Source organism: Cryptomeria japonica, chromosome 6, assembly GCF_030272615.1.
Source record: "Cryptomeria japonica chromosome 6, Sugi_1.0, whole genome shotgun sequence".
In the NCBI taxonomy this organism is placed as follows: domain Eukaryota; kingdom Viridiplantae; phylum Streptophyta; class Pinopsida; order Cupressales; family Cupressaceae; genus Cryptomeria; species Cryptomeria japonica.
In genome coordinates, this window is record NC_081410.1 from 521,520,580 (window position 1) to 521,535,148 (window position 14,569).

A 14,569-nucleotide genomic window follows, 5' to 3' on the forward strand; every position below is an offset into this window, starting at 1 on the left:
CCATTCCCTAAGTATCTTATTATACTTATTTTTTTTAGGATCATTCGCATGGCATTCATTATATTCCTTTTAATTGCATTACGGTGCAGTTATTAGAATCCCATTATCATTTATCATATTTAAAGCATTTAGAATCATAAAATCCATTTGTTTATAAAACATTGGTTCTTAACATATTATATCCATTATGCATATGCATTCATTTAACACATTATCATATAAACATTTGTACTTTGCATTTTGTTTATCCATATTGCATTCATTTCACAAACATCTAGATGCATATTCATACATATCATCATTCATTCAACCATTACATTAACATCATCGCATAAATTATCATTGCATAGAAAACAACAAAATCCTGTTCATAAATCATCATAAGCATACATCATCCTCATGGCATTACATACATAAAGCATTGCATCAAACAAATCAAAACCATACATATATAAACTTGCATTCATATGTCAGTATCCAACATCATACATCATCATAAAAACATGCATATAGGAAACATCTCATCAAATGCATACATGTACACATATCCATCTAAGCAATAAATCATCATCATGCATATACATCCATACATAATCAAATGCATATCATCAAAATATGGGATCTCCTCATATATATCATCTCATATATCAGAGTATAATGACGTCTACAAAAAATCGGCTACCAAGAGCCATCCAAGATACAGTCCAAACAAAACAATGATACAATATATGTATGCAAAAATGCTCTCTCAAATGCCGCTCTGGCCAGATGCTGTACCACCACCACCACCTCTACCTGCTCCACCACTGGTGCCTGCACCACCTGATCCATCTCTCCGTGGAGGCCTCATCGAACCCCCACTCCCTCCTGCATCCCCTGATCTCTCCTGCCGTAGAGGACCCATCACACCCCCACTACTCTGTGCCCTCTGCGATCGCTCTAATCTGGCCTGCCACATCTACGAATAGCTGAGAGCTCGATGGCTAACTGGTACAACCTGCTCATATAAGCCCCACCAGTACTCTATCTCCACCTGCGCTCGCCGCATCTCCCTCATCACCTCCCCTGTAGGACCCTGTGCTCCTACTCCAATCTGAACCCTCTCCTGCAACTCGGCCAATCTCTCCACCACAGTATCTCTCTCCCGCAGCACCATCGTCAGCTCTGACTCACGTGCAAATAGCTGCTACCTCCTCCTCTAATCTCTCTATCCGGGTCTACAAATAAACTATCATATGATCCCGCAGATCTCCAGTAGCTCCCTCTCCTGTGTCCATCACTGCCTCACCTGTATCACCCTCTCCAATAGGTCCCTCCCCTGCACCACCCTCTCCAGCAATCCCCACTCCTCTATCCATCGGGATCTCTCTCTCCATCCCCCTCCCACTCAGCTGCACTCTTCCCTACATCAAAGGTCCCTGTGATATCTAAAGAGGTAGTCCACCTCTTCCTCTCCGTTGCCTCGGCATTCCCAACCCACCTCCTCCTCCCCCACCTCCATCTCCTCCTCCTCCTCCTCCCCCACCTCCTCCTCCTCCTCCTCCTTGACCTCCTGCTCTCCGTCCTCGTCCCCGTCCCCTCTCATCCTCAAAAGCTGGGATCGGCTCTACCGGGTCTGATATCCGTCGGATCGGGTGTGCCACTCGGTACTGTGTATACTCCGCTGTCACCCCTGCATCAACGACCCTCAGTCGTAAGTCCCATGGCTTCGCCTGCAGTGTCCGAAACTCTGCCAGTGCCTGATCATACGGTAGCACTGGACCCCATGCATACCGCTCCCGAATCACCCGTGCATACTCTCCAGATCCACTAGGCAGTCCCTGCTGCTGTCCGAACTGCCTCATCACTCGTCCAGGCACTTGTCTCTCCACATGATAAGAGGTCCTCCCAATGAGGAATCAGGTCATGAACACATACGATAGTGCCTCTGCATCATCCTCCCATGGCTCACACTCTAAGTATGGCCGCCATATCATTGCATCTAAGTCATCCAATGCCCGCCGCCACCACTCTAACTTCCCCAAGTGGGGCTGACTCATCATGCCACTGTACATAAACATGTATGGCTGGTCCATGGCTCGGAATCTGAGACTCACTGGTCGAGTCACTGGTAGGTGCTCCCATGCCCAAACATGTAGCACCGTCATGCCCACTGCTAGAGAACCCCTCCCTCGGTACACTACCTCGTGGAGCTCCTGATACATGTGCGCCAGCACGCACGGCCCCCATGCAAATCGGGTCCCCTCGGTCATCATCATCTCTATCACCTGTCCCCATCCCACTGCCAATCCATGTGACCGCCGGTCTGGACACAGAAGTCCTCCCACAATCCCTGACAACACTGCTGGAAGGGGCTCATATAGTGCCGTTATATCCTCCCATGCGATCGAGCCATCGTCAATATATACATCCTCATCAAAAATCCTCTAATATGAAAGCGTCCCCCAGGATCTATCATATGTGACTAGCTCCCCTTGAATCGGAATCCGAAGGATGCGCCACACGTCCTCCAAGGTCACAGTCATCTCTCCCTGCGCTAAATGAAAGGTGCACGTCTCACTGTGCCACCGCTCTACCAATGCTGTAATCAAACCATGATTCATACGAATCACGGGCATGTGCATCACCTCGTACAAACCAGTCGCAGCAATGCAGTCTATCTCAGTCTGAGTCAATCGGTCCCGCAACCCTTGTGTCGCAGGATGACGCTCGCGTAACTGCAACACGTGCAGATCCTCTGCACATAGACATTCATCAATCACCATCAGTTGTTTTGTTTTCAAACTTTCTTAAAGTTTAAACCTAGACTATCAATAGATACTTTGATCAAGTATCTTCGGGTCTCAACAGGTAAGCAATCATGGTCACCTAGACTTCAGCAGACATTTATCCTAACAAATGACCTAAGTCTCATCGGGCTGCTATGGTTCAAAACAACTCCCACTTCACTTCGCCATCCATCAATCATTGGCATCAGGAGATTTGTTTTGTCCAACACTGGGGCATCTCTTTATCCTAAGGCAAAAGCACTATTTTACCCACAAAAGCGCTAGTTTTCAACAATAGCGCTACAACTATATCAAAAGCGCTAAAACAGCTATACAATAGCGCTCTTTAAAAATAATAGCGCTCAATTCATCCTACAATAGCGCTACTTAGTCAATAGCGCTAATACTTTCATACAATAGCGCTAATCAACACAAACGCGCTTAAACAAGAGCACAATAGCGCCATTGCGACACAATAGCGCTAGTTTATGGAGCAAAAGCGCCAAAACCAAAGTTTCAGCACTCTTGCTTCGACTTAACTTGGACTCAGCTAAAAACCTATCAAAAATGCATGAAAATTGAGTTTTCAAATTTGCGTACCGCTAGTCCATAGTCCTCTGGGCGCTGGAACTATCGGACTCGCTCGAATCTGTGCTCGGTGATCGGAATCGGCATCGTAGCTACTCCTTGCTCCTCCAAATGTCACTATCAGAGCTCTCGTTTTCAACTGGTCACGGTCACAAATGATCCTGTTTTCACCCCTTTCACCCCATTTATACCCTTCGTGGTCACCGTAACTTCTCCCCTGCTCATCGCCGTGATCCCCGTGAACTTCCCGAGCCCCCCATTTCTCCATGTTTCCCCCGTTTTCTTCTATTTTTCACCCGTATCGCTAACTTCTTCTCTTCTACCACCCTGCCAATTTTCGTTCTTTTTCGAGAGATCGCCCGATTTTTCGAAATTTTTTGGCCCATCTCTCGAGGGGGCATACCACCCATTAAATTCACATTTTATAGAGCATTTCTTCACACTTATTTTTCTTTCTTTGAAACGACGCGATAAACCGCACCGTTTCAAAGAGGGGCAAATGTAGTCACACAAATCTGTCCATTTTAATTAAATGAATATTTCGTATTTATTTGATTAAAAATCCACTAGCCATCAGTTAATTAAATAAATATTTAATTAATTCATCTCCAAACATTCTTCTATTAATTAAATAAATTATTCAATTTATTTTAATTAATTCATTAAGCCAAATACAAATCAATTAAATAAATAAAATCTATTTATTTAATTAGAATCCCTTTTCCTCTTTTAAATAAATTAAATAAAATATTTATTTAAATCATTATCCCCACCCCACTTGCATTTTCTTACAAATGCAACTTGCACACATTTTGAAATAAATGAATTTTTATTTTAAATAAAATCCTATTTTCCCTCACCCACCAAATCCACTTGCAAAATCTAATCCCCTTCTAGATTCTTCTAACCCCTTCCTAATTAGTCTAATCCATCCTCTAAATATTGTCACATTCCTAAGCAAAGGGAAGTCACTTCTTGTAAAGCGGAAAATTGCGATCGAACCCTAGTTGCTCTCCCTTCTTCCAACTCCAAGGAGAGAGAAAGGAGATTCACTGGGGTTGATGGTTTTCACTTAAGGGAGAGACTTTACATTCAAAAGAGGGGTTGAAACCCACAAGATTCAATCCCATGCAATGCAAGATTGGATGCTAAATGAGTTTCAAGGGTTAAGAAAGCAAGGCTACCCTCTTTTGTAAAGAATATTGATAGAAGAATTAAGCTAGGAATGCATAGAAAGTGAGAAAGGTTCGCTTATAAACTAAGATAGGAATACAGTATGAAGCTGCGGACCTGGAATTAGTAGTAAAATGTCGATACGGCGCTGTCCTGCAAATTTGAGCAAAAGTTGTCGGGACGATGGCGCCCGGCGCCACGGTCCTCCGAAAAATCCGCGAAACGAAGGGGGATCTGTTCGTCTCTGCACAAGGATTCCAGATCTTCAATTTCAGCCGCGTACCTGCAACCTTGTTCTAAGGATGTTTGTATCCTTATGTGCGAAGGTATAGATGTTGTATGTTGTATGTTGTAGCATGTAGTATGTGATCTCCTCTTCAATGGTTGAATCCTTGACTTGAATGCAACACTTAGCCTTGAATGGAGACTTGGAATGAATGCTTGAATGTTTGAATGCTTGAATGCTTGAATGCTTGACTATAGTTTCCACACTTTTACACATATGTCCTCCTCATGCCCAAATGAGAGAGAAAAATGTAGTTTATATACTTGTCAATTAGGGCTGATAGACTGATTTTCCCGACCTTAGGCCGACCAGGGAAGATAATTTCCAAATTGCAAACAAAAAAACCCGAGACCCCTTAGGAGACCGGGCCCAAAATAGGACCCAGGGACTAGGGCGCTAGGCGCCATGGTCCTGAAGGACCAGGGCGCTGGGCGCTCTGGTCCCACCTCCCGGGACAGCAGGGTGCAAAGGAGGTTCAGGCCAGGGTGCAAGAAAAGCAGTTTTCAGTGTCATAATCAGGTTTCAGGGTCTCCATTCAGGTTGTGTGTTGCGTCGCCATCGTGAAGACCGAAATGCAGTCGAAATTGCAAGTGTCGCAATTTTAGGACGCTACATTTAGCCCCCACTTTAGCGGGAGTATGTATGCTCATACTTCCGGTAAAGTACAAGGAAACAATATTGAAAGACTTTCACCACGTCAAGGAGGCAAGACACGCCAAGCCCCCAGTGGACTAAGGGTCTTACGACTTCGATTGACAAAATAAAAGGGAAGATCACGAGGGAGAACCATGACTGTCAGTAGTAAGGTTCCCTCACTACAAGTCATGCAAGAGAGATATCAAAAAAATTTCAAGGCAAGGTTAAATTAAATTTGCCAAGAAATTTTCAAGTATCTTGAAAAGATATGAACGGAATGTATGCCCCCCTACGTTAAAGCGATCGCACACGCCTCACCAGGGGTGATTGCTTTAAGGTAGTGATACATATAAGAAATGAGAAAGGAAAGGAGCACGTTATCGCAAGGATTTAGCCCCCAAGTGTGAGATAAACCCAAGGATAATAGACACAAAACACAAAGCACGAGGTGACTTCGCTTTCCTCGGGGTCAGTATGCTGTATGATAATTCATGTATATATATCATATGTATGTATGCATAATTGTTCTTCATTCCTCAATCAAGGAAGGTCACCTAGAAGAAGGGAACACATGTGTCTTTTGAGTCAACATGAGAGAGATCGAGAGATCTCAATGCTTTGCATCGTCCTCAAGTAGACAACACTAAGGACAACAAATAGAAGAATGAGAATAACACATAGAAGAAGTAACACAAGAGAGGAGGAGAGAATCTGCTATGCTAATGAAACTAGTCTAGCACGTCATCTACCCCCCGATCTTGCTGATCAATGTTTCGGGAAGGTAGGGAACACGCTAGAGGAGGAACATCCAACACAGCAGATGGAGCTATCACAAGATCCAAACAAGGGCTATGTTCATGTTCCGAGCGACATTGTTCTTGTCTAGGAGTTAGGATAAGTGCTTTAGAAAATTCATTAGATAGATGGTTATCAATATCAACAAGTTCATATTCACTATCAGAAGCAAGAGAAGTAACATTTTCATCATGAATAACATTTTCATCTATATCATCATCAAGATTTATAAAAATAGGATCTTTAACTCGCACAGGATCAAGACCATCATGCATCTTATGTTTAGGAGATTTAGGCTCAATGTCCGGCTGAGGAGAAAATGGAATAATGCTTGTTGAAGGTGTTTTTGGAGATTGCAAAGTTTGAAAAGCAGTTGCCTGAGCTCTAAGACGACGCTTTCGTCGGCGTTCACGTGCAGAACGATTTCGTCTAGTCTTAGTAGGAAGTTGAGAAGATTGAGGAGGAGGAATGTTCTCATCCTTATCACTTGGGTGTTTAGGTTGTGGTCTCTTAGGCTGAACAATAGGAGAAGAAGAAGGTCTCTTCTCTCTATAAAAAGGAGGAGGGACTGCTCCATACAAAGGAGGAATATTTGGTTTAGGGAGAAGACCAAGTCCATCATGACAAGGAGGTATAGGTCTACTCTTAGAAGGTTTATTAGATATAGACATAGTCACATCCATAGGGATGGGTTGGGAATCTTCTTGAGGAAAGACATTAGTTTTATCTTTCAAAGGAAGAACTTCCTTCTCAAGAACGATAGGAATGTCAAGTTTAGGTGTTCTAGGTTCACTTAGAGATAGGATCATATCCGTTTTCCACTTTTGATAAGATTTGAAAAGATGATCACTTCGCGGAGGAAGAGATTGGAATTGTTTAGGCCAAAAGTAATCAATAGGAACGCTAGAAGTTCTTTCAGTTGGTTTAAAGAGACTATGATTGACAGTAACAACTTCATTATGGGGAAATTTCAAACACTTATGAATAGGAGAAGCAATAGCTTTCATGGAAGACAGCCAAGGATAGCCAAGCTTCACACGAAATTGTTCGGATGAAGGAATAATAGCAAAGTCCACATCAAGGGATTTGTTATGGACCTCAATAGGCAATGTAATAGAACCAATCGCAGGAGCAGAAAATGCATCAAATAATTTCACAATCACATCTGTTTTGTCATAAATCACTTGATTCAATTGCAAAGTAAAAAGAAATTCTTCAGTAATAACATTAACCATGCACGAAGGATCAATAAGCACTCCACGGCAAGGTGTATTCTTGACTTTTGCAACTATGTATAAAGGACCATCAGGTGCCCTAATGGTTTCACTGGAATCAAATGTGATGGAAGGTTCTTTAGGGATTTCTTGCTGCTCTACAAAGTTAATCACATTCAGAGTCATAGACACAAGACCAGCAGATGAGAGAGAGGAATCATTAGCCTCAATCGCATTAGAGGTATGAGAAGGTAATGGATCAGTAAAAATCTGAAGATTTTGGTTAGGAGGAGCTACAGATGTATTGCCTTTATCATTCACTCCAGAAACAGAAATAGTATTATTATCAATCAAATCTTGAATTTTCCCCTTTAAAGAAAAACATTTTTCAGTATCATGCCCAGGTTGACGATGAAATTGACAAAAAGCTTTGTTATCAAAATAAGGTGAATTAATCTTTGCAGGATCAATTTGCCTTATAGGAGGAAGAGTAAGCATATTTTGTTCCAATAACTTATTCATAATACTATGCAATGATTCATTCAAAGGAGTATACTTTCTTTCTTTCTTGAAAAATTTAGAAATAGGAGGCACACCTGATGCTGCATTCACATTGTTGTTGATGATGTTTTCATTGAATTTAATGGAATCTCTGTTCGGTTTAAACTTCCCAAATGGTTGTTGACTGCTATCACCCTTATCACTCGGAGCCATAGGATGTGATTGTTCCATTTGACTCACAGTCAGTTGATAATTGTGAAGAGTTGCACACAACTGTTGGAAAGAAGTAAACTCAGAAAACAGAAGTTTGTCTCGGATATCTTTTTGTAAATTAGAAATAAAGATTCTTTGAATATCATTGTCAGGCACTGGAAAAGAAATTTGAGCATACAAATGCTTATATCTACCAATGAAATCAGTCACTTTTTCTTTAACACCTTGTTTACAATGCATTAAATCAATCAAAGTAATTTTAGGACTTATATTGTTTTGAAATTGTTGAATGAAAGCATTTGTGCAAGTTGTTCGAAAGAAGTAATAGAATAGGAAGGCAACGAGAAATACCATTGTAGGGCTTTGTCTCTTAATGTTCTAGTAAATAGTTTTGCAAGCAACCTTTGGTCATAAGCAAAATCAGTACATATTGTTTGAAAAGTCTTAACATGTGTTAGAGGATCACCTTTACCATTATAAAGCTCCAAATGTGGGATTTCAACATGTTTAGGAGGGATAGCTCGAACAATGTCAAGAGAAAGTGGGCTCGCAACATCAAATGTGGGTACACTAGACTTAGATTGATTCATAGAGGCAATTTGTTGCTGTAAAGAAGAGACAGTTTGTGCAAGATTGTTAATGGTCGCTTCAGTCGAAGAATTCATATTAGGTGTGTTAGATTGTGATGGAGGTGTTATGTTATTGAAAGAAGGTAAAGAGTAAGGTGGTGGGACTCTATGATAGTTAGTCATAGGAGATGATTGGACAGGAGGAACACTACAAGGAGGAATAGAATGGTTAAATGAATTGCCCCCTTGCGTCATATTCATTTGTGAAGATGTAATAGGAATACTCATTGAAGGAATGTATGAAGAAGTTGGATTGAATGAAGGAAGAGGTTTAATTGACGAAGAGGGATTGCCCCCATGACTAGTGATCATAGGAGGAATGTCTTGCATTGAAGTAGTCATTATGTTTGATGTAAAAGTAGGTATGCTAACAATAGAAGTCATCAAAGGAATAGAATGATTGACTTGAGTAGGAGGTTGTGTATAACCCAAATTTTCAGCACAACTCTTCATAGGCATCACATTCGAATCCACAATGTGTGCAATACCACGCAAAATATCAATTCCATTCTTATCACTTTGAAGCATATGTTTTAGACCCTCAATTAAAGGAAGAGCTTGACTATCGGGATACTCATGAGACATCCATTGGTGAAAATCGTCAAATTGGTTATCCAATTTTGAAAGTTGTTCTACAGAAACCTCATGGAGAGCTTCTTCATCATTAGGAGGATTAGAGGAATTACCCATGTCCTCGTTAAAAAGGCTATTCAAATTAGGTTCCATCTCCTCGGTAATTAAACCTCGGAAAGACTTAATTCTACGACTTCGTCTAACGGGAATAGTGTAAGTAGGGCTTATTGTTGTAAAACTCATGCACTAGAAAGAGAGAGAAGATTTTGAATTTAGAGGTAGCAATTTTTAGTAAAATCAGCCAATCTTCTGGATTTAAGCTGTTAAATGCAATCACGACAGTCTCCCGAAATTTCGAAAAAAATGTCCGGGACTGTGGCACTCAGAGTGCAACACGGTCCTTGCAACTTTTTTCGAAATTTGCAGGGATGAAAGGTATGATGATTTTAAAGCTAATCTGAAAAAATTGAGTGATTTTACGATCTGTAGATAGGCCAAATTAAAGTTGCAAATTCAAAATTGAACCCTATCAAGATTGTCGAAAAATGCAAGATTTGAATTTTGAAAAAGAGAGGGACACTGAAATTTTGAATTTTATGATTTTAGAGGGAATACCAAAAGCAATGCAAGTTTTGAAATTTAAAAATTGACTCAATTTCACGCAAAATTCAATTTTGAAAGCGGAAATTAAAGTTGTTGTAATTAAGCACTTAATTTCAAAAGTCACAAATTGCAAGAATTTGAATAAAGCACTGAAATTTCGAATGAATGCAAACACACTTTTCAGATTTAGGACAGTAAGAACACAATTTTGACACAAAATTTCAATTTCGATGATTTTTTGAATGATTAGGAGCCCTAAACCAAGCAAACACAAGACCAACTCTGACTGTAATTTTGAAAGTGTTATAATTGATAAAATCAGCCAAAATTCTGGATTTTAGCAGGAAAATACAGTAAGATCTCGCTCCCGAAATTTCGGAAAAAATGTCGGGGGCGATGGCGCTCGGAGTGCACACGGTCCTCGCAACTTTTTTCCAAATTTTTAGGGATGAAAGATATTGTGATTTTATTGCGGAATCCAAACTTACAGCTGATTTGGAGATGTTTTGATCAGTGAAATTGTCGGACAAAGGTTGAATCAAGAGGGTTTCAAAAATTAGGGTTTTGACACTTAACCACTTAATTTTCAAAATTAAAGCACAAATTTGAATTGATAATTTGTAATAGAAGGGCAGATCTGAAGCAAGCATCAACATTTAGACATTTCACAAGCTTAATTACTTAAAAAGAAATTTTAGGGTTTTTATGCAATCACCTCTAAAATTTTGCAAAAGATCAAACATGGAAATGTAATCAAGAAATCCAATTTTCAGATCTAACTATGAATAATCAGAAAGGATGTTCACGTTGGGTTCACCAAAATGTAAAGCGAAAAATCGCGATCAAACCCTAGTTGCTCTCCCCTCTTCCAACTCCAAGGAGAGAGAAGGGAGATTCACTAGGGTTGATGGTTTTCACTTAAGGGAGAGACTTTACATTCAAAAGAGGGGTTGAAACCTACAAGATCCAATCCCACGCAATGCAAGATTGGATGCTAAATGAGTTTCAAGGGTTAAGAAAGCAAGGCTACCCTCTTTTGTAAAGAATATTGATAGAAGAATTAAGCTAGGAATGCATAGAAAGTGAGAAAGGTTCGCTTATAAACTGAGATAGGAATACAGTATGAAGCTGCGGACCTGGAATTAGCAGTAAAATGTCGATACGGCGCTGTCCTGCAAATTTGAGCAAAAGTTGTCGGGACGATGGCGCCCGGCGCCACGGTCCTCCGAAAAATCCGCGAAACGAAGGGGGATCTGTTCGTCTCTGCACAAGGATTCCAGATCTTCAATTTCAGCCGCGTACCTGCAACCTTGTTCTAAGGATGTTTGTATCCTTATGTGCGAAGGTATAGATGTTGTATGTTGTATGTTGTAGCATGTAGTATGTGATCTCCTCTTCAATGGTTGAATCCTTGACTTGAATGCAACACTTAGCCTTGAATGGAGACTTGGAATGAATGCTTGAATGTTTGAATGCTTGAATGTTTGAATGCTTGAATGCTTGAGTATAGTTTCCACGCTTTTACACATATGTCCTCCTCATGCCCAAATGAGAGAGAAAAATGTAGTTTATATACTTGTCAATTAGGGCTGATAGACTGATTTTCCCGACCTTAGGCCGACCAGGGAAGATAATTTCCAAATTGCATACAAAAAGACCCGAGACCCCTTAGGAGACCAGGCCCAAAATAGGACCCAGGGACCAGGGCGCTGGGCGCCCTGGTCTTGAAGGACCAGGGCGTTGGGCGCTCTGGTCCCACCTCCCGGGACAGCAGGGTGCAAAGGAGGTTCAGGCCAGGGTGCAAGAAAATGCAGTTTTCAGTGTCATAATCAGGTTTCGGGGTCTCCATTCAGGTTGCGTGTTGCGTCACCATTGTGAAGACCGAAATGCAGTCGAAATTGCAAGTGTCGCAATTTTAGGACGCTACACTTCTCAAAATCCTCAAAGTCTTGGATAACCATTAAAGGTTTTCAACCTTCAACCACTTAAATCCTCAAAGTCTTTGATAGCCATTAAAGGCTTCCAACTTTCAACCACTTAATCCACAAAGTCTCCAATAACCATTAATGGTTAACCCAAACCCTCCTACATGGTTAAAACATTTGTTTTGACTCAACCTCTACCCAACCCAAGGGTCTCATCAAGCCTTTAATGATTTGACCATGATTATCTCTTAATCATTTGCACAAAGGTTTATCCTTGCATTAACTCCTAATCCAGTGGATAATCCTAATTTAGACTTGATCCTTAGCCTTTAGATAACCATGAGGTCTTCTCAGGCCTTTAATGCCTCCAACCTCTTCTCTCAACCCAATCTTGTGTTGACACTTGTCACTATTTTATTGGTGCCAATTGTGCACATGGATCCCCAACTTTCAAGCTTGACCCTTGATTAAACCCTTCAATCCTGGCCATTCATTGCTCCATTTTTCCTATAAATAGAGCCCATTCCTTCATAATCCAGATCCTGAAAACTTGCATGCATCTAAGCTATAGACATTTTAGAGAGCATTCTTAGCATAATCAATCTAACATCTTATCATTTTGGTTAAAATATATCATTTTAGCATCAATAGATTAGTATTAGCTTTTCATTTCACATTTAGAGCTATACTACAATCTCAATCCTCCATAAGCACCCATAGTGCAAAAAGCTGCTGAGAGCTACACTATTTTGGAACCTGCAGAGGAGAGGAACAAGGGAGAAGGAGCTAAGGCCATGCTAAGAGGCAGTTGGAGATGCCTCATAATCTTTGTTTCATTTATTAGATACATTAGCATGCTTTTAGTGTCTCTCTTGGTATGCCTTTTTAGATTAGTTTTTGATTGACTAACACTAACGGTTTTTGTGTCTTTGGTGTTGTTTATCATTTACTAACTTTGTGCCATTTAGGAGGGCGTCAAATTTAAGATTTTCGAAATCACACATTCCTCTAGGCATCCCCTCTCCCAAGGAATTTTTAATTCCTTTTTATTCCTCCAATCCCCATGATATCCTTTTTTGGAGAATTTTTAATTCCTCCAATGCATCTTGTGGAGTGTGGAGATACGAAATGCCTTTAAGGCATATTTCTTGGTCTCCACACCCTCTCTTGGACCTTGTGTGAGCTCACAAGTAAATATTATCCCTTCATCTCAAATTCATCCTAGCCATCTGTTTTCCTCTCCTCTTCCTATAAAATAGGGCTCCATCCCTTCATTCAAAACATCTTGAAATCCAGTAAATTTATGCTGCCCTTTTGAGCCCAGGAAATCATCTTGGCAACTTGATCATCTCATTCTTATCATTTTTCCAATCCATTCCATTTGTGCACAACATTGGAGAGCCATCCACATCCAGCAATCAAAGGAGCACATCAAGTGGACCATTATCAAGGGGCGTCTTCACTTCATCAAGCTCAATCCAAAGGAGAAGGTAAAATAGCAAGGTGAAATGGTCTTTTAATGATATTTTAGCATTCCGTATGTTTATTTCATTATGTTTTGATCATTTGACCTTCAAATCTGTTTTCCCCTCTTCAGGTGGTAATTGACAAACTCACTAAGGTGGCACACTTTATACTAGGGAATCTGACGGATGATGCACCTACCTTGGCTAGACATTTTGTTAAGGAAATATTTAGGCTGCATGGAATACCAGAGAAAATCATATCAGATAGAGATGCTAGATTCACTTCAAGGTTTTGGACCACTCTTCAATCAGCTCTAGGAACTCAACTAAATTTTAGCACTGCATACCATCCTGAAACCGACGATCAGACAAAAAGGACAAATCAAATTATGGAAGACCTACTTCGCATGTATTGCATGGACCAACAGAATAAATGGGAAGAGTACCTACCTCTGGTAGAGTTTACTTACAATAATACATATCAAACATCTTTGGGAATGACACCTTTCGAAGCTTTGTATGGTAGACCATGTCGAACACCTTTGAGTTGGGATAGTCTTGAAGATAGAGTGATTGTTGGACCAGATATGTTGAAAGAGATGGAGAGGAAAACTAAGGAAATTAGGCAAAGATTGAAGGAAGCCTCACATAGGCAGAAAAGTTATGCAGACAAAAACAGGACACCGAGGGAGTTTGAGGTGGGAGAGAGTCTTCCTAAGGGTTAGGCCACACAAGAGTTCCATAAGATTTGGGAAAAAGACTAAGCTTGCACCTCGTTATGTTGGACCCTTTGAAATATTGGGAAGGATTAATCCAGTTGCATACCGATTGGCCTTACCTCCCCAATTGAGCTGAATCCATGATGTCTTCCATGTATCTCTTCTTAAAAAGTATGTACTTGATGAGAAACACATTTTGAATTGGGATGCTTTATAGGTCCAGGAAATGGGAGGAATAATGATAGAGCCATTCAAAATCTTGGAGAGGCGCCAGTGCCAGTTGCGCAACAGAGAGGTTGATCAGTGCAAAGTACAATGGGACCAGTATGATGAAAAGAATGCCACGTGGGAAGATACTAAGGAAATGCAACAGTTGTTTCCTTTTTTGTTTTAATCATGAACTATAGACTCTTTTGGATGCGTTCAATAAGTGCATCGAGACGATGCACAAATTAAAGGGGGGAGGATGTCACAACCCTC